Source organism: Sus scrofa, chromosome 17 (assembly GCF_054392235.1).
Source record: "Sus scrofa isolate SSC_HxYL_T2T_F1_AM1 chromosome 17, Sscrofa_HxYL_maternal_Yorkshire_Landrace_v2.0, whole genome shotgun sequence".
Lineage (NCBI taxonomy): Eukaryota > Metazoa > Chordata > Mammalia > Artiodactyla > Suidae > Sus > Sus scrofa.
This window is the reverse complement of record NC_139399.1, coordinates 30,796,496-30,817,192: the sequence shown is the minus strand read 5'-3', so window position 1 is coordinate 30,817,192 and position 20,697 is coordinate 30,796,496. Positions and strand designations below refer to the sequence as shown.

The 20,697-nt window shown below is 39.8% G+C and overlaps 1 protein-coding gene across 9 annotated transcripts in view; it reads right to left on the bottom strand.

The window, feature by feature from the left end:
* Positions 1-20,697, bottom strand: part of MACROD2 (mono-ADP ribosylhydrolase 2) — a 2,051,375-nt gene that overhangs the window by 1,183,842 nt on the left and 846,836 nt on the right. Inside the window, exon 1 of one of the 9 annotated variants that reach the window (XM_085004519.1) lies at positions 19,391-19,452. The exons of the other annotated variants lie outside the window; for them this stretch is intronic. The gene's annotated coding sequence lies outside the window, so the exon portion shown is untranslated. Of the gene's footprint in view, positions 1-19,390; positions 19,453-20,697 lie in introns of those variants that run through there. 9 annotated transcript variants of the gene reach the window in all.

The following is a 20,697-nucleotide window of genomic DNA, read 5'->3' as shown; positions in this document are numbered from 1 at the left end:
CCTAAAAAAACTGTAAAGTCTTTGAAGATTAGAACAATGTAAAATAGCATTGTATTGGCAACGTAAGCACCAGTCTGTACTTTCTATTACTATCCTTCTATAACTGAATGAGGCTTGTATATAAGAGAGCAGGATAGGGCAAAATGAACACAGAAAATTAAACCAACAAATGTTACTGTATACCTACTATGTGCAATACAGGCTAGCTAGCAAAATAAAGAATATCTTTACATCACTGTTTTCTTCAAAGAGGTTATTATCTTGTTAGGGAAGCTATGCACGTACAACAGACAAGTGAAACCCTGAGTATACTTTGAAAACAAATAGCTTATATTACATTGCCCAAGATGTAATATAAAACATGTTACTGATATTTTTTCTCCATACTCCATGTATGAAAATATAATGAAATGCCCGATAATAAGTTAATGATTTTCTAAAATGCTTATCTGTACCCTTGGATGTTTTGCTCACACATGAAATCTAAAGATAATTAAAATTCAGACCAGTTTTGGAACGTTAGGATCAAGTCAAATGAGTGAAAATCTTCCACGAGTTTAAAAACAAAAATCCCAAAGGGATTCGTTAAAATTGTTGTGTCAACAAATATATGCGTTTGGATTTTCAGCTCACTTTGGCGGCAGAACAAAAAAAAAACAAAAACAAAAAACAAAAAAGAGGGAATGAAGAAAGGAAGAAGGGAACCAAGAAGGGGAGAAAGGAGGTAAGGATAGGAGGGAGGGAGGAAAGGAAGGAAGGAAAGGAAGGAAGGAATGGCAGAGGGAAAGAAAGGAGAAAATCCCTTTCTCTTCAAACAGGATTTTATCCCCATCACACCACTCTAACTGCTACCAGCACTCCTACCATGACCTCCATAATGCTAAATCTAGTGGATTCTCCATCTTCAGCTTACAGGGAATTTGCACCATTATCCCACAACAGAATCTAACACCATGATCACTTCCTCCTCAAAATATTTTCTTTACCAAGACACCACTTTCTCTTGGTTTTCTTACTGCATTACTGGTCATTTCTTCTTAGAGTCTTTATCCAGTTCCTGAACTCACTGACTTCTTGATGGTGAAATGCTCCAGGTCTCAGACCTCCATCCATTTCTGTTTACCTTTGCTCCCTTGGCATTATCTATCTTCAAGACATTAAATGGCACCTATTTGCCAACAATTCTCAAATTCTACTTTTTGTCTAGACCTATCTCTGACTTATATATCCTAATTTTTAGGTCTCCTGCAATTGGGTGTTCAATTGCCTTCTCAAACTTGATGAGTCTATGCCTGAATTCCTGATCCCAACTTGAAAATGTGGTCTCCCTTTGACCATTTCTATATCAAGTGATAGCAATCCCATCTCTCTAGATGCTCAGCCAAATCCCTTAGGGTCATCCTTAACTTATTTGTGTTAGTTCTACCTTTGAAATATGTACAAAATCTGAACTCCGTTGCCACTTCTGTTTTTACCTGCCATCTTGATTGAGCTAACTACACATCTCATCTGTGTTACTGAAATAACCTCCTGCTCTGTCCTTGCCATGTCATGCCATCATCTCCAAACAGATTAGCCTTGCTAAAAAGATTAGTGAGGCTAATCTTTCAAAAACTTATATTGAATCATGTCACTCCCTTGCTCAAACAACTGCAATGCCTTTCCAGTTCACTTGGAATTAGATGCAGCTATCTTACAAAGGTTGACAAGACCCCATATAATCTGCCCACACCCTCTACTCTAACCCTAAACAGTCACCTTATCTCACTGAATACATCTTCACTTTGTTCCCCTGACTTTATCCACAATGATCTCCAGGGCTTTCCCTGCCCACTCCAGACTGCCACCTCAATGGTCCTTGCTTTAGCTGATCCTATGTCTGAAATGATCCTACCACAGATTACCTGCTTGATTCATCCTTATATCCTTCAAGTCTTTGCTCAAATCTCCCATCCTTAATAATACCTTTTCTGACCTCCTCTTTCTTAAGACTGGAGCGCACACCCTTCTCCTTAATCTGCTCTGCTTTTTCCTCTATTCATAATTTTCATTAATTTCAAGCATTCTATATAGTCTAAGTTATTTAGATATTTATGGTAATTGTGTGTTGTATAGCTCCCCCTGCCTTTTGCTAAAATGCAATATTTGTGAGGGCAGGGTCTTTTCCTGTTTTTTGTCACTGATGTATCCCCAGGGTCTACAGCAAACAGTCCTTGGCCCACAGAAGACACTGAAAAAAAAAATATATATATATACACACACACACACATATATACATAACACAAATAAAATACAATGAGAAACATAACAACATGAGGTGGAAGAGGGTGGTCTGTGCATTTAGTCGTAGTTCCTATTCATAGCATTGTATATAGAAAAATATCCACAGTACAAAACTATATAGTCATCCCAGTTTACACATGCAAACTCATGTAGCAGTAATGATATTGAAAGTAGAGAAGTAGTACCTTTTGCTCAAGGTTAAGTAGGTAAACAGCTTTTTTTCCCCAAGAATCATGCAAAACCCTATATGAGGAAGGATTATTATTTAATAGAGAGACTCCCAGGGCCCCTCAGTGTTATCATATTGGAAAGAATTACTTATTGTGCTGTTGAAAGAGGCATCTAATTTAGGGAGATCTCATTCACTCAAAGAATGTTTGGTTATAGATGCTTTAAATTACAGTTCCTTAAAAAAATTCAGGGCAAAACATGGTTCAAGTTTATCATGCAGAGCTAGCGTGGTGACTTTCAAATTGGGGTCACAACAATAAAACCATTCAGGATAAGTGACTTGGGCTGCCACTGTATAATTGCGCAAATGCTACTCCAATTCAGGGTGTGTGCTTGAAACTGATTTTATTTAATTTGGTTGCATGTTCTTCTTGCCATAAGGTTATCACAGAGGGGCGTCACGGGTGCTTGCTGTCTGGGTCAGTTTATGTGTAAAGACGGTAACATCTCAATAAGCAAATGATGGTTCTGGAACTAACTGGGGATTCAGAGAAGCAGGTGTATCTGACTGGAACTCTCTTTTCCTTTCTAGAGCTGAAGCAGCACACTGGTTTTCACGTGGTCTGGCAAGCTGGACGCCCTGCAGACAAGCCCAGAAAGCCTTGAAACTCAGCAACTCAGCATCTCTGTTTACTGCCCCTCGGCAGCTTGGAGCAGCAGGAGCAAAAAGAGGGGATGCTGTGGCAGACAGGCTCCTAGTGGAGGGGCTGACCAGAATAGGGAACAAGGGAGCATAGGTGATGACAGGAAGCTCTCAGAGTGCACTCAGGATTCCAAGCCTGACAACAGCATGTTGAAACTGAGTCAGTGAGAAGAAACCAGCAAATAACCACAGACTGAGTCAGTGAGAAGAAACCAGCAAATAACCAAAGCTGGGGCTTATGGGTAAAGAGACCACCCACTGACTAACCCCCAAACATTCTGGTGGAGAAGACTGTCTTTCTCTTTCTTACTTAGGTAACACAACATAGCTATTTAACTGGTTCAAGGCTCGGAAGCCTGGTTTTTCTCTTTGTTCTTCCCAGGTGTAACTTTTGGTAAAACTCAGTCTCTTTGGGCATTTTCTTTGCATTTTAAACAAAACAGAGAAATATAGGCTTCTTTTCTGTTTGTTTGGTTTTTTTCCAGTTTGAATATTTTGTGACTTCATGAGACAAGTCCAATGGTGATTCTCAAGATGGTAGCCCTTTCTGATTATATTCATGAAACAAAACAAGAAAGACAATTTTGGTTAGTAAGCAATTGTTTCTGCTGGTATTTAAGAAATGCTAACCATGTGATTAGTATTAGTCTATTTTTCTACCCAAATATTTCTTCTGTATTTACTTTGTAGAACATACATTTATTTTTCCACTCTATTACTCACTACACTGCTTTGTAATTGTGTAACCCATATGAGTCCATTGAGGGCAAAGACTCCTTCATTTCTAGTGCTAGATACATAGTAGTCACCAATAAAGAAGTGTCAGTATACACACATGCACCTATATGTGTACACATGCATTCAGATGGGAAGTGAATGTTTGTAATATGCTAGTGTCCTGGACATTTTGCCTTGCTATCTTTAAAATGGCCCCCAAACTGAAGTACTTCCCTCACTCCCACCAAAAGTCAAAAAAGCATCTCCTGTTACTATTTTTTCAGAAAAGCAGATGGACATCTCTATTTACAAACAAGCCAATCAAATTCTCCACTGGAGACCTTAAGGTTGAAATAAGAACCTGGGTTTCTTAGCTTAAAGAAAGCTCCTGTGCTCATGCTGAATAATTTCATTTCTTTGTAGCTGCCTACCTTACCTCCTTTGTGCAATTATAAACTGGGGTTTGGGAGTTCTCTTGTGGCGCAGTGGGTTAAGGATCCCATGTTGTCACCGCAACAGCATGGGTTGCTGCTTTGGTGAGGGTTCAATCCCTGGCCCGAGAATTTCCAGGAAGTGACCAAAAAGAAAACAAACGAACAAACAAACAAACACCACCAAAAAATACAAAACAAACACAAACAAACAAAACACCCCTGGAGCTTATTTAACACTACCAATCTGAAGAGGTTATAGGAAATAAAATTAAAATTAGCACCAGGGCTGGATATTCATTTATTCACTATTTCAATGAAATCAAACAGGTTTACTGAGAACCTATGGCTCCCAGGCATTGGATTGGGTGGTGGGAAGACAGCATTAACCAGCTGGACAGAAAACCTCTCCTCACAGAACTGAGACACTGTTAAGGGATATAAACAAGGGACAGCACAGGTAAAAAGTTGAATGTTAGAAGTACGGGGCCATGTGGGAGGGAGCCCTATCCAGGATTCAAGTGTAGGGAGATGATTCCTTTAAAATTTAAGTCAGAACATGTTACTCCTCTTCTCAAACCTCCTGATGTCTCTCCCTTTACTTAGAGTGGAAGCCCGAGTCCTCATAGAGACTTACAAGGCTTTCTGTGATCTGGACCCCAAGACTGGCTCTGACCTCATCTTCTCTTCTGCTTCCTCCTGCTTCACTCCAGCCACCCCACCTCCCCGCCCTGCCTTTCCTTAAATACAGAAGTACACGCCCATCTCAGAGCCTTTGCACTTGCTGTTTCTTCTGTCTGAAATATTCTTCTCCTACATGGGTTCATAACTAGCCCCCTCACTTTATTTAAGTCCTGACTCAAATGATGCCTTCTCAAGTAGGCCTTCCCTGACCCATGTGTCTAAGCTTCAGCAATCCTAAACGTGAATCTTTTGTATTCCACGCCCTGCTTCCTTTTTTTCTGCTTTATACTTATCACTAATATGTATTTTCTTGTATACTGCCTGACGTTTCCACTAGAAGTGTAAGTTCCATGACAGAAAGTTCTTTCATTTCTGTTGCTTGCTGCAGTATCCCTGGGGTCTAGAAAAGTGTCTGGTACATGTAGGTATTCAATCAATATTGTGTGAATGAATAAATCAATGGAGTGCTATAAAATACTCTCCTGAGAAAGTGACGATTCGAAAACTAAGTTGAAAATCTGAAGAATGAAGCTGAATTACCCTGGCAGTGGGACTGGGGAACTGAGAGAAGGAAGTGGAGCAGAAAAGAGCATCTTAAAGTGAGACCAGCCTGAATAAAGTCTCAGAGGTAAGAGGGAGCAAAGGAATTAAAAGACCATCAAGACCTCCTTGAAGTTGAAGCCTGAATGCCAAAGGTTTAGCAAGAGATGAAGACATGTGTCTGGAGAAGGAGGCAGGGGCCAAATCCAAACAAACAAGTTTTCACTCTACCCTAAGAGCAATGGAGGATAGTAAAAGAAGTTTAATCAGCAGAGGGATGTTATCTCTGATGAAAAACAAAATCACCATGGCTGGATTGCACAGAAGCAAGGCTGGAGGCAGGAAGACCAATCAGGAGGAAGATGAAGGATGCTGTGTGTACTAAAGAAGGGGGTGATGCTACTCAGGAGAAGTGGAAAACTCTAGAGTCAAGTAGAAGAACCTGGTAATTTATATGACATAAAAAATGTAAGATTAATTATATAATTACAAAATTATATGTAAATAAATAATTCAATTGACCCTTGAACAATGCAGGGGGTTAGGGGCACAGACCCTTCTCACAAGTGAAGGTCTGGATATAACTTTACCAATGGTCCTCCATATAGACGGTTCCACATCCATGGATTCAACAACTGCAGATCATGTAGTACTGTAGTAAGCACTGGAAAAATTCCATGAAGTTCAAACCCATGTTGATCAAGAGTCAACTGTATGTATATTTCTAGGGTGAATCATGAAGAGGAGGATAAGTTAAAAGGGAAGAAAGGGTCAAAGGTGACATCTAAGTTTCTGGCTTGGACAACTGGGTATCAATTAGAGTATGATAGTATAAAGATGGCCAGATTCTTTGACATTCTTCCTCATGACAAGCAGAGTTCTATGTCACTTCTCCTTAGATTTGAGAAGAATTTGTGATGTCTTTGACCAACCAAATGTGACAGAAATGATGCTGTACCAGCCTGGAAGAGACTGGCTGCTTCCAATCCCACTATCTGGGATCTAAGGAATCAAGGTTTCCAGAAGACAACCCAGATGAGCTGTGAAGCCACAGCCCACACCTGCTGGTCCGCCATGCTAGGGAGAGACTTGGAGCTGGATCCTCCTCCATTCGAGTTGAGCCACATCGGCCCTGCCCAAATTACAAATCCATGAGCAAAATAACTAGTCAATATTTTCTTTTTTTTTTCTTTAGGGCCACACCCGCGACATATGGAAGTTCCCAGGCTAGAGGTCGAATCAGAGCTACAGCCATCAGCCTACGCCAGAGCCACAGCAACGCCAGATCCGAGCCGAGACTGCAATCTACATCACAGTTCATGGCAACGCCAGATCCTTAACCCACTGAATGAGGCCAAGGATCAAAACTGCAACCTCATGGTTCCTAGTCAGATTAGTTTCCACAGCACCATTACGGGAACTCCTAAATAGTCAATACTGTCTTAAACTAATTACTTTAACAGTAGTTTGTTACACACCAGAGAGAGAGAGGCAGTGAGAAGAGAACCATCATGATTTGCGTGAATGCAGCCATACTGGGTTAAGTAATCTCAGTCACCCAGTTATTCCACCTTAGTGTGATGTTGTTGGAAAGTACAGTGTCCTCTAGTATGGGGTGCACTAGGACTTTGGGATGACCTTAAGAAGAGTTCATTCTGATCCAAATTAACTGGGGAGGAAACAGAATATATTAAATCCTTTAAGATGACACTTCCCTTTTGTTTGAAGCACCAGAGGTAATAGAGTCTCAAATTAATACAACGAAACCAGAAGCTTGCGTAAAAAATATTTCATCAGATTCCAAAGTTCAGCTTGAGGCAGGGCATGTTGGAACCTTTTAAGAGTTACTCTAGTAAAGACATTCTTTTCATTTTGTAAGTGAACAGAATAGATTAAGTGAGTGCCTCTGGAACTACCTGAGTTATTGGTGGGCACTGTCCCTATATTAAGTTGGAGATCAATAAGGCTCCAGATCAATATCAGAGCTTCATGTCAGGGGCCAGTACATGTATGTTGTGACAGATGCAGCCAGATGGGAAAAGAGAGCAAACAACTCTGCTTTTATTTGAGCTACCTTTTCTTTTTTCTTTTCCTTTTTTTTAAAGTTAGTCAGATACAGACAGTTCATCTTTAAGCACTGGGATTTAGAGCTGGAATGTGGATGGGGTTAAAGCAGTTTTATTAGAGGAGGAGGAAGCCCAGAGGGAAAAAGGCATGAAAAATTCAGAGACTTCTAAAATCTGACATCAGTCCGACATGCTCACCAGAGAGCCAGAAACCACCTCAGTAAACCTCAGCCAAGGACTCTATAAACTCAGGTATTATTTCTGTTATCATCCTAATTACCCTCCCCATTGAAAAGGAAGAAAACACACCCTCATTGTAGACATAATGTTCAAATTATATATGTGCCCTGGAGCTTAAGAAGGTGAGGTATGTCTCGTGGTTTTTCATGAGCCTAACTCAGACTTACCCATTTGGACTATTAATTGCAAGCACTTCTTAAATGTAATTGTAGTCTTTTTAGGAAATGGGTTGGTGCACATTTTTCCACCCAAAGACACAATAGAGAGTCTAACTCCTTTGTGGTATTTAAAAATGTTCGTCACTGAGTAGGTAAGGGTTTCAAAGGAAAAAAAGAAATAGTACTGCCATCATTAACCATGACTCAGAACATGGTGTGCCCTCTGGTGAAGGCAAATACATTCCAAAATCATCCTCAGAAAAAGGTGGCCATTGTCACCCTTTTTATGACCTGCTTACAAGGGCATGTGGGTGTCCACTATAATTCCACATAATTCCATAGTTGATGGTATTATTTTCAATGTCTATTGCCTAAGGTATACATAATTGATAACCACTTGACTATAGCTCCTTGACCAATTTTATCTTCAGAGAGGAAGATAAATTTTTTTTCCTTAAGAAAATGGAGGTGATGTAAGCCAACATACTTCCTTTAGTGACCTGAAATCTCAGAGGCAGAATCATTGCCCTAATACTTTGATCTGTTCAATTTAAGAGTTTAAACACCATTCTGGTTCTTTGGGGGTGATTTTATTCATGTATTTTAACTTTACCTCTTTTCCATATTGTCCTTTAATCATTAAAACTATTTGACAAAATAGCATTTTGTAGGAGGGAGCAAAGAGAAGGGACGGATTGGGAAAGGGATATTTTTTGACATCTCAAGTTTCCAATCTTTTAGAAAGTTGTTTTCAGGGTTCCATGTCTCAAAACTTGATTACTCAGCTATGCCTGTGGAGGTGATGTAACAGGCATAAAGGACAGTTCTTCCCTCCAGGAAATTATCTCTCAAATTCTGGTTGAGAAATGACACATATAAAGACAAAGAGAGATCTAGCAAAATAAGGAAGTGAAAATTCCAAACACTGGGAGGATAAAAAATAGTTTAAAAAAAAAAAAGGAGTTCCCATGGTGGCTCAGTTGTTAAGGAATCCGACTAGGAACTATGAGGTTGCAGGTTTGATCCCTGGCCTTTGCTCAGCGGGTTAAGGATTCGGCATTGCTGTGAGCTGTGGTGTAGGTCGCAGATGTGGCTCGGATCCTGTGGCTCTGGCTTAGTCCAGTGGCTACAGCTCTGATTCGACCCCTAGCCTGGCAACCTCCATATGCCGCAGGAGCAAAAAGGCAAAAAGCAAAAAAGGCAAAAAGACAAAAAAAAAAAAAAAAAAAAGGTTCTGATGAGACCACTGGGACCAGGATAGTGATGAAAGCCTCACTCATTCCTTTGTTCAGTCATTAAATATTTACAGAGTACCTGCCATATTTTAATGACTGGGCTAAGGTCTGGGGAGTCAGTGACCAGCTGGAAGTAAGATGAGATGCTAGCAGGTGGTGTCATCTCTAAGCTTGTAGGCTCAGGAAGGATCGAGGATGCTTGAGCATGAATCCTCAACTTGCCACTTAGAAACCATGGGGCTTTCTAGGCTTTAGGCAAACCACTCCATCTTTCTGTGCCTCAATTTCCTCTTCTAGAAATAGACATATAAGAGTGTCTGCCTCGGAGTTCTCATGGTGGCTCAGCAGGTTAAGAACCCGACACAGTGTCCATGAGGATGTGGGTTTGATCCCTGGCCTCATTCAGAGGGTTAAGGATCCAGCGTTGCCACAAGATGCGGGGTAGGTCACAGATGTGGCTTGGATCCCGTGTTGCTATAGCTGTGGTGTAGGCCAGCAGGTGCAGCTCCAATGTGACCCCTAGCCTAGGAACTTCTATATGCCTCAGGTATGGCCTTCGAAAGAAAAAAAAATAAATAAAGAGTGCCTGCCTTTTAAGACTGTTATGAGGATTAAATGGCTAACACAATAAAGGATGGCACATATATGTACTGTATGAATGGAAGGTCTACTCCTTAGCATGTAGAAGGAGGTAGGCCAGTGAAGAGGCAAACTTCAGCAATGAGGACCTGAACTGGAACAGAATTTCTAGGAGCTTCCCTCATTCACTCCTTTGACTTATAAGGGCCCTGGCTCCAGGAAAAGCTGAGGAAGGTAGGTCTCAGCTAGAATTCTTGAAAAATGCCCAAGTCAAGATCCAGTGCACTAATAATGTCACTCCAGAGCATAGACAAGCCTGAGGCAATTCCAAAGCCTGTCAGCACAGAAACCCAGTGAAAATATGCCCTCGTTTCCCAAACGGCAGAGTGTGAGAGCTACCCCTGACTGCTCCAGAAGAGGCTGTGTGTGGGGTGCCTGGGTAGGGAATTTATACATTACCTCATTCAATTCCCAGTAATAAACTTTGAGATAAGAACAGTGAGTCTTACTTTATAAATGAGGAGACTGAGGCACAGGGAGGTTAAGTGCCTTGTCAGTGAGAAGACTCACCAGTGTTTAGTCTTGTTTCTTAAACCTAGAGACCAAGGGTTGTTCTAGCAGAGTTCTTAAGGTTTAGGCTCAAGGGATGGTAGTGCTTACAGCTCAGAGCTTAGGGTCCCAGTGCTTGAAATCTAGTACGGCAAGGCCCAGGAGACGATGGGAATTTATAAAAGCACCCAGGCCCACTGGCTCCAAAGCCTATGGATCTACAATTCTAGCAAGAGGAGAGTGGGAGAAGATTCTACGGACAAAAGTCTAGCGTGGGTTCATATTTTCCTTTCCATTGCAATTTCCTTTCATTCCTAACAAAGAATCATGAGAGGCAATGTGTGCAGCACCCCTTCCATGCCCAGGGCAGGTCATCTAGGCTGTAGCTGTGAGATTTACTTGCAAGAACTCACACACAGGCATTACACAGGCTTGTGACAAAGGTCCTGTGGAGTCACACAGCTTTCCAGCCCTTCAGGACCACCCAGGTAGAGACAGGGCCATTGTGATTGCAGCAGCCCACACTGGGCGGCAGTAGCTCCCAACAGTGGGAAGCCACTCTGGCCAGGAAACTCACCCCTGTTATGGCAGGAGTGGCCTTTGTTTTCTGAGGGCAAGTTCAGAGCCAATACAAGGCAAGGCATTCCAAAGCATCAGGTAGATGGTTCCACCAGTTCTTTTCGGTTTGTCTTTAAAAATCTCTGGAAGGAAAACTTAGTGATGTTGGTTTCTCATCGTTGGCCATTGGAGGGAGGATGAGATGAAGGAGGCTGAGGGATGCATCACCACCTGGTTTTAGATTGACTGAAATGCATGAACTGTTCTGAACCCTGAGTATTGCTGAACAGAGGATTTGGCGGATCTGCCCTCACACTCTTCACAGAGGTCCATGTCAGAGGCAATTAGGTCCAGTTCATCTCTTTCAAATTCCCCAGGGATTTATTACATGGGTCCTTAAAAGTTTCCCTTTCAAATGGCCATAGATTTTATATTCAAATCAGTGTTCAATGATCACTCTAATCCTGGTTTTGACTCTGCTATACACCCGTGTCCATGGAAGTTGAGGATATGAAAAATAGAAAAATAAACATGGTTCTCTGAATCATCACAGGAAAAAAAAAAAACAAAAAAAAACAGCAGAAGATAAAAATAATTTTGTTGCAGACCAGGTAATCATAAGAGGCTGTGTTGGCAGTGAAATCACCAGCCTGGCTTCCACATTCCTCCACCCACAACTTGGCGTTGAGGTAAGATATACATATTTTTTTTCTTATGATGACAAGAGACTCACTCCTTCATGATACAAAGCCTCTTTCTCAGATCCTGCCTGGAAGTAAATTGATCCTATTTCTCAAGTCAGAGTTGAGCATGCTGCAGTCTGCAGAAATCCTCTGGCCTGCTTCCTACCAGTCGACGCAGAATTTGCAAATGGATCATTCCAAACAGAAGTGCAATGTATGCTCCTCACTCGTGAGTCCAAAAAGAGTCAGCAAATGGATTTTCACAAGTGGAGTTCCCACTAAGATTTTTAAAAACTCACTTATGAGACAGATGTGTAGATTTGGGGGCTTTGAAGGAAATTAAAAATGACTTTCGAGAACCTCTGTTTGCGAACCCATGTATATTTAAAATTATTTTCAGTTTGTTTTTCAAAATCAGATTTCACAAAAAGAATGAGGCTGCTGAAATTGCTCAAAAAATAAAAATAGAAAAGCACAATAACCAATTGTCTTCTGAATCAACTATCCTCTGTATATACCACAATTAACCCAACAGTCTGTGATGAAAGAAAAATGTAAGTCCATCATGTTCGCTAACAGTGCTGAGTCATTTCTCTATGAAAGGACTAACAAAGCTTATTAGCAAGGCTCATTTCTCATCTTTTCTCAGTCAGGTTTAGCTATATTATTCCAGCATTTTTACCCTGATAGCCTCTCCGTTCTCCTCTGAGTCATTGTTTTTCTCTTCCATTATTTAATTGCAAAAATTTGAGTTCCTTGGAAATGTCAAATCTATATGTGTACATGCTATGTCTGAAATTCAAAACTTGTTAATGTCAATGTGAGGGAACGAATCTGAACATTCTAAAAGATAAGTCAATATTACTGTCTGAGAAGAATATATATATATTTTTTATATTAGCCCAAAGGTCATATTCATTAAGTATACAGGTAAGGTATGTTAAATACAGTTCATGAGTAACTCTTTTTTATCTGTAAATTTAAAGATTAATCAGAATGGTTTACTAGTAAATACAGAATGATATCATTCTTGCATTTATGAATTTTTCCAAGACTTATTTGCTGGGTATTTACTGTGTGCAAGGTTTTACAGTATGCATTGTATGTAACAAAGATTAAAAAAATATACAGAACTCAGAGTCTGCCTAACAGCACAACAGAGATGCTAAGTATGAGTAAAAGGAAACCCACAGAATAGTGCTGTGTGAATATCAGAAAGACAAGATAACACCTGGATGAAGCATGTAGAAAATATGATTGAGAGGTCATTTGAAGAAGGTAGTACATGGTTGACATAGAGGGTCCCCTTAGTAGGAGAACAGATATTAAGGCAAAGAGTTGGAGGTGAGACAGCATGGGCTACATAACAAAAGCAGCCCAGTCCAGGGAGGCTTTTGGAATGAAAAGAGGAGAATTTGAGTTTGGAATGGCAGGTTGAGTTTAAGTCATGGAGGGCCTTGAAAACCAAATTAAAATTCTGTTGGTTAATAACAAGGAGAGTCACTTTACTTTGGCCAAACAACTGTTTAAAAAAATAAAAGCATTAGTCAAACAAATTATTAGCTATAGTTGAAAATGTCCTTTTGACAATTTTAAGTGCTCTGATCATTTATTTCAATAAATGTAGGCAAACTCTATGGGCTCATGGTTATATGCTAGTGGTCTCCAACCTGAGTCTGTCTTTATCTCCTAATGTTTCTCTACATAGTATTTATTGTTCTTCACTGAACAAATAATAGTGCTTCTAGCTTCTCCTTAAAGGCATCAAACAACATAAACAAGAAAGGGCAGAAACTCCTTCACAAAAAGAAAAGCATGTGAATGTGCCCCAAGCAATCATGCTTTGACATGACCCAGGCAGGTTTTCAGTGATGCAGCATTGCCGGTTAATCTTATGCAATGTCTCAGATCCTGCCTTAGAGTACTAATGCCATAAAGGCCAAGCAATGTTTGTAAAGTTTAAAGACATACTCTTTCTTCCCTCTCTTCAAATGAAGGAATGTCAAATAGCAGTATTTATACACATGTGGCTGTGAGGCAAGCCAAAAGCAACATGCCTAGACTGTTTTCTACATTTTTCCTTGCACAGTGATTCTCTTTTCTGAATGGCATTTGCAAAATTACAATTGTAGGTATGTTTGGAAAGATGTGTATAAATGTATCCACCTAATCAGTGTAAGCTCAAGGCAACACTGCTATACAGCCTAGTATTTTTCTTTACCTTTAACAGACTGTTTTCCTTCAGAAGTTTCTAAAAAAAAAAGAAAAAAAAAAAAAAAACTAGGGTTGAATCAATTACACAAATATTTAAAATAGCTCTTATCAATTAAAGGAACAATATTAATTGATGCTTACTATACTTTACTGAATAATAGACTATAATCATTTTCTTTCCATGTTGATACATTTATATTTGCAACAAAATATTAGCAAATTGAATCCAACTATGTATTAAAAGGATCATACACCATGACCAAGTACCATTTTTCCCAGGGATGCAAGGATTCTTCAAGATCCACAAATTGATCAGTGTGATACACATCAACAAACTAAAGAATAAAAACCATATGATAATCTCAATAGATGCAGAAAAAGCTTTTGACAAAATTCAACACTCACTTCTGATAAAAACTCTCTGAAAAGTAGATATAGCAGGAACCTATCTCAGCATAATAAAAGCCATATATGACAAACCCATAGCTAACACCATTCTCAATGGTAAAAAATGAAAATGTTTCCACTAAAATCAAGAATAAGACAACAATGTCCACTTTCACCACTGCTATTCAACATAGTTTTGGAAGTCCTAGCCACAGCAATCAGAGAAGAAAAAGAAATAAAAAGAATCCAAATTGGAAAAGAAGAAGTAAATATATCACTCTTTGCAGATGACACAATAGTATACCTAGAAAATCCAAAAGACATGACCAAAAAACTGTGAGAGCTCATCAATACATTCGGTAAAGTTGCAGGATCCAAAATTAATAATTCCATTTCAAATACCATTATTTTAATTGAAAGTATTCCATTTTATTCTCAATACTCAATAAACAAATAAGAAGCAATTTATAAAGGCCTTTACAGATCACCAAAGAGAAGACTAGATCCAGCAAAAGTGAATCAAGTGACTGACACACGTGACCACAGTCACATACAGATAATATTCCAAAAATGCATCAGAAAAGAGAAAAGCAAAGAAATCTGAGGTGTTCCTGAATGGTTACATGATACAGTTATATCCTCTCCCTAAGAGATATTTAGTTTGATGTGAACCAGACACAGAATTCTATTGGGAGTTCCCGTTGTGTCTCAGTGGGTTAAGAACCCAATTAGTATTCATGAAGATGTGGGTTTGATCCCTGGCCTTTCTCAGTGGGTTATGTATGAGGCGTTGCCTTAAGCTGCAGCGTAGGTCATAGATGAGGCTCAGATCTGGTGTTGCTGTGACAGTGGCATAGGCTGGCAGCTGAAGCTCTGATTTGATCCCTAGCCTGGGAACTTCCATATGCTGTGGGTGTGGCCTTAAAAAGAAAAAAAAAAATTCTATTTTATTAGTTATCGAGATTTCAGCATTTATTATAACACCCAGTATTTACTTTAACTAATAATGTGTGCTCTCTGCATTTTAGATGCCTATGTAAATGTCAGATGTTACTTTAGCAACAACGCAGAATCCAGTTTCTTCAAATGTTCTCTCTTGTTGAGAGTTTGTGTTCTCTCTAAGCTGTAGTAGTCAGATCCCCTGTAATGACTTTTCACCATTTTAAGTTTCATTGACAAGAAGTTTCAAGATACAGAAGGAGAAAGAGAGGCTGGTTTGGCCTACTGCTCCTCTGCAGTGATAGGCAGGCCTAGCTTGGGTGAAAATCATTCTCCTAGTACTGTAGGCAGTTTGGCCATCACTAGTGATTTGGTGGGGTTCCTACACACACCTTCTGGCATTTCTGAAAGCTAATAGTATCTGTCACTGAGCTTCGATCTTCCAGTCTTTCCAGTAGTTTTAGAAACACCTAATTTGAAGTATGAAAAGGCTTCCAGCTTAAAATACCCAAAGCGGTTTCTGTTTCTCTAATGAAATCCCAAGGGGTACAATATAATCTCTATTCTCAAGGCAACTGATCCTTAATTATTGCCATTCAAGGTATTTGCCCTGCCCTAGACAAATTCCCTCCAAAGCTGACAGTAAATGGACCTCAGACTACACAAATTCTTTATCATTGAAATCTTACTGTCAACAACAACCATCAATACAGAACATGCTTCTTGGGTATGTGAACTAAACAGTTGCTAAGGACTCTGTGCTTAGAAGGGCCCTCACGTGCTTTAATGCTCTTCTGTGGCATTCTTGAAGTTCCTTTTTTTTTTTTTTAATCTTTTTTTTGGCCAACACCTGTGGCACATGGAAATTCCCAGGCTAGGGGTCAAATCAGAGCTGTAGCTGCCAGCTTACACCACAGCAACACAGGATCCCAGCTCCATCTGTAACTTCCACCTCAGCTTGCAGCAACACCAGATCCTAACCCACTGAGTGAGGGATCAAACCCACATCCTCGTGGATACTATCTTCCTTAACTTACTGAGCCGCAACAGGAAATCTTGTTCTTGAAGTTCTTGATAACTTTTGAACAAAGGGGCTCACATTTCCATCTTGCAGGGGGCCTGCAAATTACATAGCTGGTTCTGTATCAGTGATAGTATTGGAGTAAGAATCACAGGAGACACATGCAAAGAAAGAACACCAGGTGCCCTAATCTCTTTTGCATCTATAGTACAGTTCAATGCAGCAGCACATAAAGCACAATCCTGCATCCATCCTTGACTTCTCAGCACAATCAACATATTGCCTTGTAAACCATGGTGTTTACTCTGCCAGGTAACAGAAGGACTGTAAGAATGGGATCTATGATATGTTGAAAAGAAAACATAGAAATTTCAGATTTTCTGATGGTCCTTTGTATGTTTAAGAGTGGAGACTCCTGGGGAGTTCCCGTCATGGCGCAGTGGTTGACGAATCCAACTAGGAACCATGAGGTTGCGGGTTCGACCCCTGGCCTTACTCAGTGGGTTAAGGATCCAGCATCGCCGTGAGCTGTGGTATAGGTTGCAGACGTGGCTTGGATCCCGAGTTACTGTGGCTCTGGCGTAAGCTGGTGGCTACAGCTCTGATTCGACCCCTAGCCTGGGAACCTCCATATCCCTCAGGAGTGGCCCTAGAAAAGGCAAAAAGACAAAAAGACCAAAAAAAAAAAAAAAGTGGAGACTCCTGCATTTGGGAAAAACACCTAAATATAAATATTATATATATTTTATATTATATATTTTGATATACCAATTTGGGATCCAGACCATAGGCTAGAGTCTAGGAGACTAGAGAGTCTGAGAGTTCAGTCTTTGGTTAATAAAATATTAAGGATTTTGTTATCTTAGTAGCTCATGGTATGATATTGGAATTCTGGAATGGGAGATAGGGGCGAGAGGTGGTCCCTCTCAACATGGCAGAGTTTGGGAACATAAAAAAAGCTAATGTCAGTGAAAACGTCCTTGTGGCAGATAAAGGCTAATGCATATCCAGGAGCAGTGCTGTTTACATTTAAGTTTAATGTCTTGTTCTGTGTTTAGATTACAGCAACCAAACCCTGCACTCCCTCCCCCTCTCCATTGCTACCACCTTTCTTTCTATTCCCTAACTTTAAGGACAAATTAACTGTGAGTGGCTTCAGTGAGTGGTGTCTAAAAGTGTTGATGGGCAAGACAGGGGAGAAAATGGCCAGTCGCCGTAAAAGTTGAGCCCATTAGCAGTGTTTACTGTAAAATGTGCTACTGCATCAAGCTTTTTGGACACCTTGGAAATGCTAAGCATAACAATGGACCTCCCAAAGTGCAGTGAGTGGAGGCTTAAGCCATTTTATTTGTCAAGAGAGAAAAAAGCAGAGTTCCCATCACAGCTCAGCAATAATGAACACAACTAGGGTCCATGAGGATGTGGGTTCAATACCTGGCCTTGCTCAGCAGGTTAAGAATCTAGTGTTGGAGTTCCCGTCGTGGCGCAGTGGTTAGCGAATCCGACTAGGAACCATGAGGTTGCAGGTTCAGTCCCTGCCCTTGTTCAGTGGGTTAATGATCCGGCGTTGCCGTGAGCTGTGGTGTAGGTTGCAGACGCGGCTCGGATCCCGTGTTGCTGTGGCTCTGGCATAGGCCGGTGGCTACAGCTCCGATTCGACCCCTAGCCTGGGAACCTCCATATGCCGTGGGAGCGGCCCAAAGAAATAGCAAAAAGACAAAAAAAAAAAAAAAAAAAAAAAAAAAAAAAGAATCTAGTGTTGCCCAGAGCTGTGGTGTAGGTTGCAGACATGGCTTGGATCCTATGTGGCTGTGGCTATGGCATAGGCTGGCAGCTGTAGCTCTGATTTGAACCTTCGCCTGGGAACTTCCATAGGCCTCAGGTGCAGCACTAAAAAGCAAAAAAAAAAAAAAAAAAAAAAAAAAAAAGGAAGAGAGGGAGGGATTGGGGAAAAAGAAAGAAAAATGGTGGTCTCAAAATCCAAATAGATTTGAAGATAGTATACCAATGTTTCCAAACAATGGAATTACATCTGGAAGTAATGAGAAATGAAAATATGGAAGAAGTCAATATGAAAAAAGGAGATCCAAGGCAGGTTCAGGGTTAAGCTGTGAAATAATCTATTGAATAGAGATCCAAGCAGAAACAGGAACCCCCACCACCTATGGAAAGTTTCTTGTGGCCCAGAATCCCATTTATTAGAATCCAGGTTCTTCCATAGGCATCAAACTCACTTTCTAAAATGTACCAGAAGAGAAGATTCCACTGAAACATCATTTACACTTTAGAGAGAATACCACCTAGTATATTTTCCATTCCCTAGTCAGAAACAAAAGTACCAGTTCACAAGCCAATCTACATTTCCAGGATCCAGACTTAAAAGTCTACAGTCAGTATATCCTTTATGTAAGAGACCCAAGTAAAAAGGTAGCCCCTCCCCCAAAAGCTTATATCACATTCTCATGACAAGGCAGCTATAAAAATTGTGCCTCGATCCACCAGGCTTCTCCAGGAACTCAATATTTAATATGACTAGAAAGCAGCTTAGAAAAGTACCACATGGGGCCACCTAAACACAGCCCATGAAGAATGCACACAATAATAAAAATCAGATTGCTCTCAACTACATACATTGACAGCTTCCACATCACAGAGCCCCAAAATTACAGTCAGGGGAAAAAAAAATATTTTTAGACAAAGATAATAGAGTTTAAGAGATGGTACATTTATTCTTTAAAAATCAAACATCTTTGATTTAACTAGTTTTTAAATTTGTTCTTGACAAGGTTGCATTAACACCATAACCTAAAGCAAATTCATATTTATCCAACATACATTTTATGTGAAAAATCGCTTACTATCTGGATAAACATTCAGGCACGCTTTCCCACCCACACTCAGAAACCAGAATTGTTACTTACATCACATATAACTGAAAAGGGTACATCACATATAACTGAAAAGCTCCCTCTTTACCTATACCTTTTAAAAAATAGTTAAATATACATGCTGTGGGGACTGTACGGTTATTAAAAAAAAGACATCTGCAGCATTACAGATTAATTGTTGTTCTCCTGGATGATTTTATGCTCAGGTCAATTTAATAAATTTGAACATGTCATCTACTAAATTATGAATCACCAAGAAGACCTACTCACCTAGAAATTGTTCTGTTGTTTCAACTGCAACTTTAAAAAAATCATCATCTAAAGCATTGAGAAGATTAAATTACCTGTTTTTTAATTTCAGCAAGCAATGGAGTGTGTCTACCTGCTGGATCCTCTGCCAACTGACAGACAAAAGGCTGAGGGAGTGCACTTTGGATGCTATCAATTAAGGAAAGGTGGTTCATTAATCTTTACTGTCAACGCCTGAATTCTGCTCTGATGGCTCCTACGGTATGAAGCTGGTTGCTTGCATTTCAAACCAAGACCCATCCAGAGAAATTCACCTTGCAGAAAGATAACTTAAGCTTTTCCCCCAGGTAATTATAAGTTCATTTTAAAATAGCTGGAGTTCCCGTTGTGGCTCAGTGGAAATGAATCTGACTAGTATCCATGAGGACGCAGGTTTGATCCTTGGCCTCGCTCAGTGGGTTAAGGATCTGGCGTTGCCATGAGCTGTGGTGTAGGTAGCAGACGAGGCTCAGATCTGGCGTGGGTGTGGCATAGCCTGGCAACTGTAGCTCTGATTCTACCCCTAGCCTGGGAACCTCCATATGCCACAGGTGCAGCCCTAAAAAAAAGATCAAAAAAATTAAAAAAAAAAAAGCTAATATCTATTGCTATGAAACAGAAATATTTTGAAAAGGTCTTGTGTTCATTCATTCATTCATTATATAGTTATTTTTGTGCCTATTATTTGCCAGGAATTCTACAAAAAGATTAATCAAAATACATCAAAGATGACCCAGACATCATAGAGCTATTTTTGGAACTTAAACTTTATGCACACCCTAAGAAGGGTGGAACTTTAAAAGAAAAACTAGTATGGCTGCTTTCCAGCTCCTAAGAAAATGAAAGTTGCAAGCACATATTTTTGAGAACTTGCTACAAATCACTTAAGAGTTTTAAGAAAAAGCAATGTCTTATAAACCCGGGCTAGACCTGGGCTTGTTTTATCATCACAAAGTAATCTTTAATTAAATAGGACTGGCAAAATAAGCTCTTCTTCAGGTGAGCATAAAAAACATGAACCGAGCACAGGGTAATGTGTTAATCACCTCCAATTTGGGTAAATTTGCTACACAATACTTACAGAAGGTATATTTATTATCACCTGTAGTAGTATTAGTAGTAATTAAATTTTAAATAATTAATGATATTAAAAAACAAGATTTGAAATGAATATTTGTGTAAACAACATATTCGGAAAAGCTGGCAACTTATAGAGGTGTCTATGACAATTTGTCCAACAGAGTAACTAATTCAAGCAAATTCTTGATATTTATTTCTTTTTAATTTCATTTCATTTTATTTAAATTGTATTGTAATACAGTTGACTTACAATGTTGTATTAGTAGTGAACGAGTTATAAATA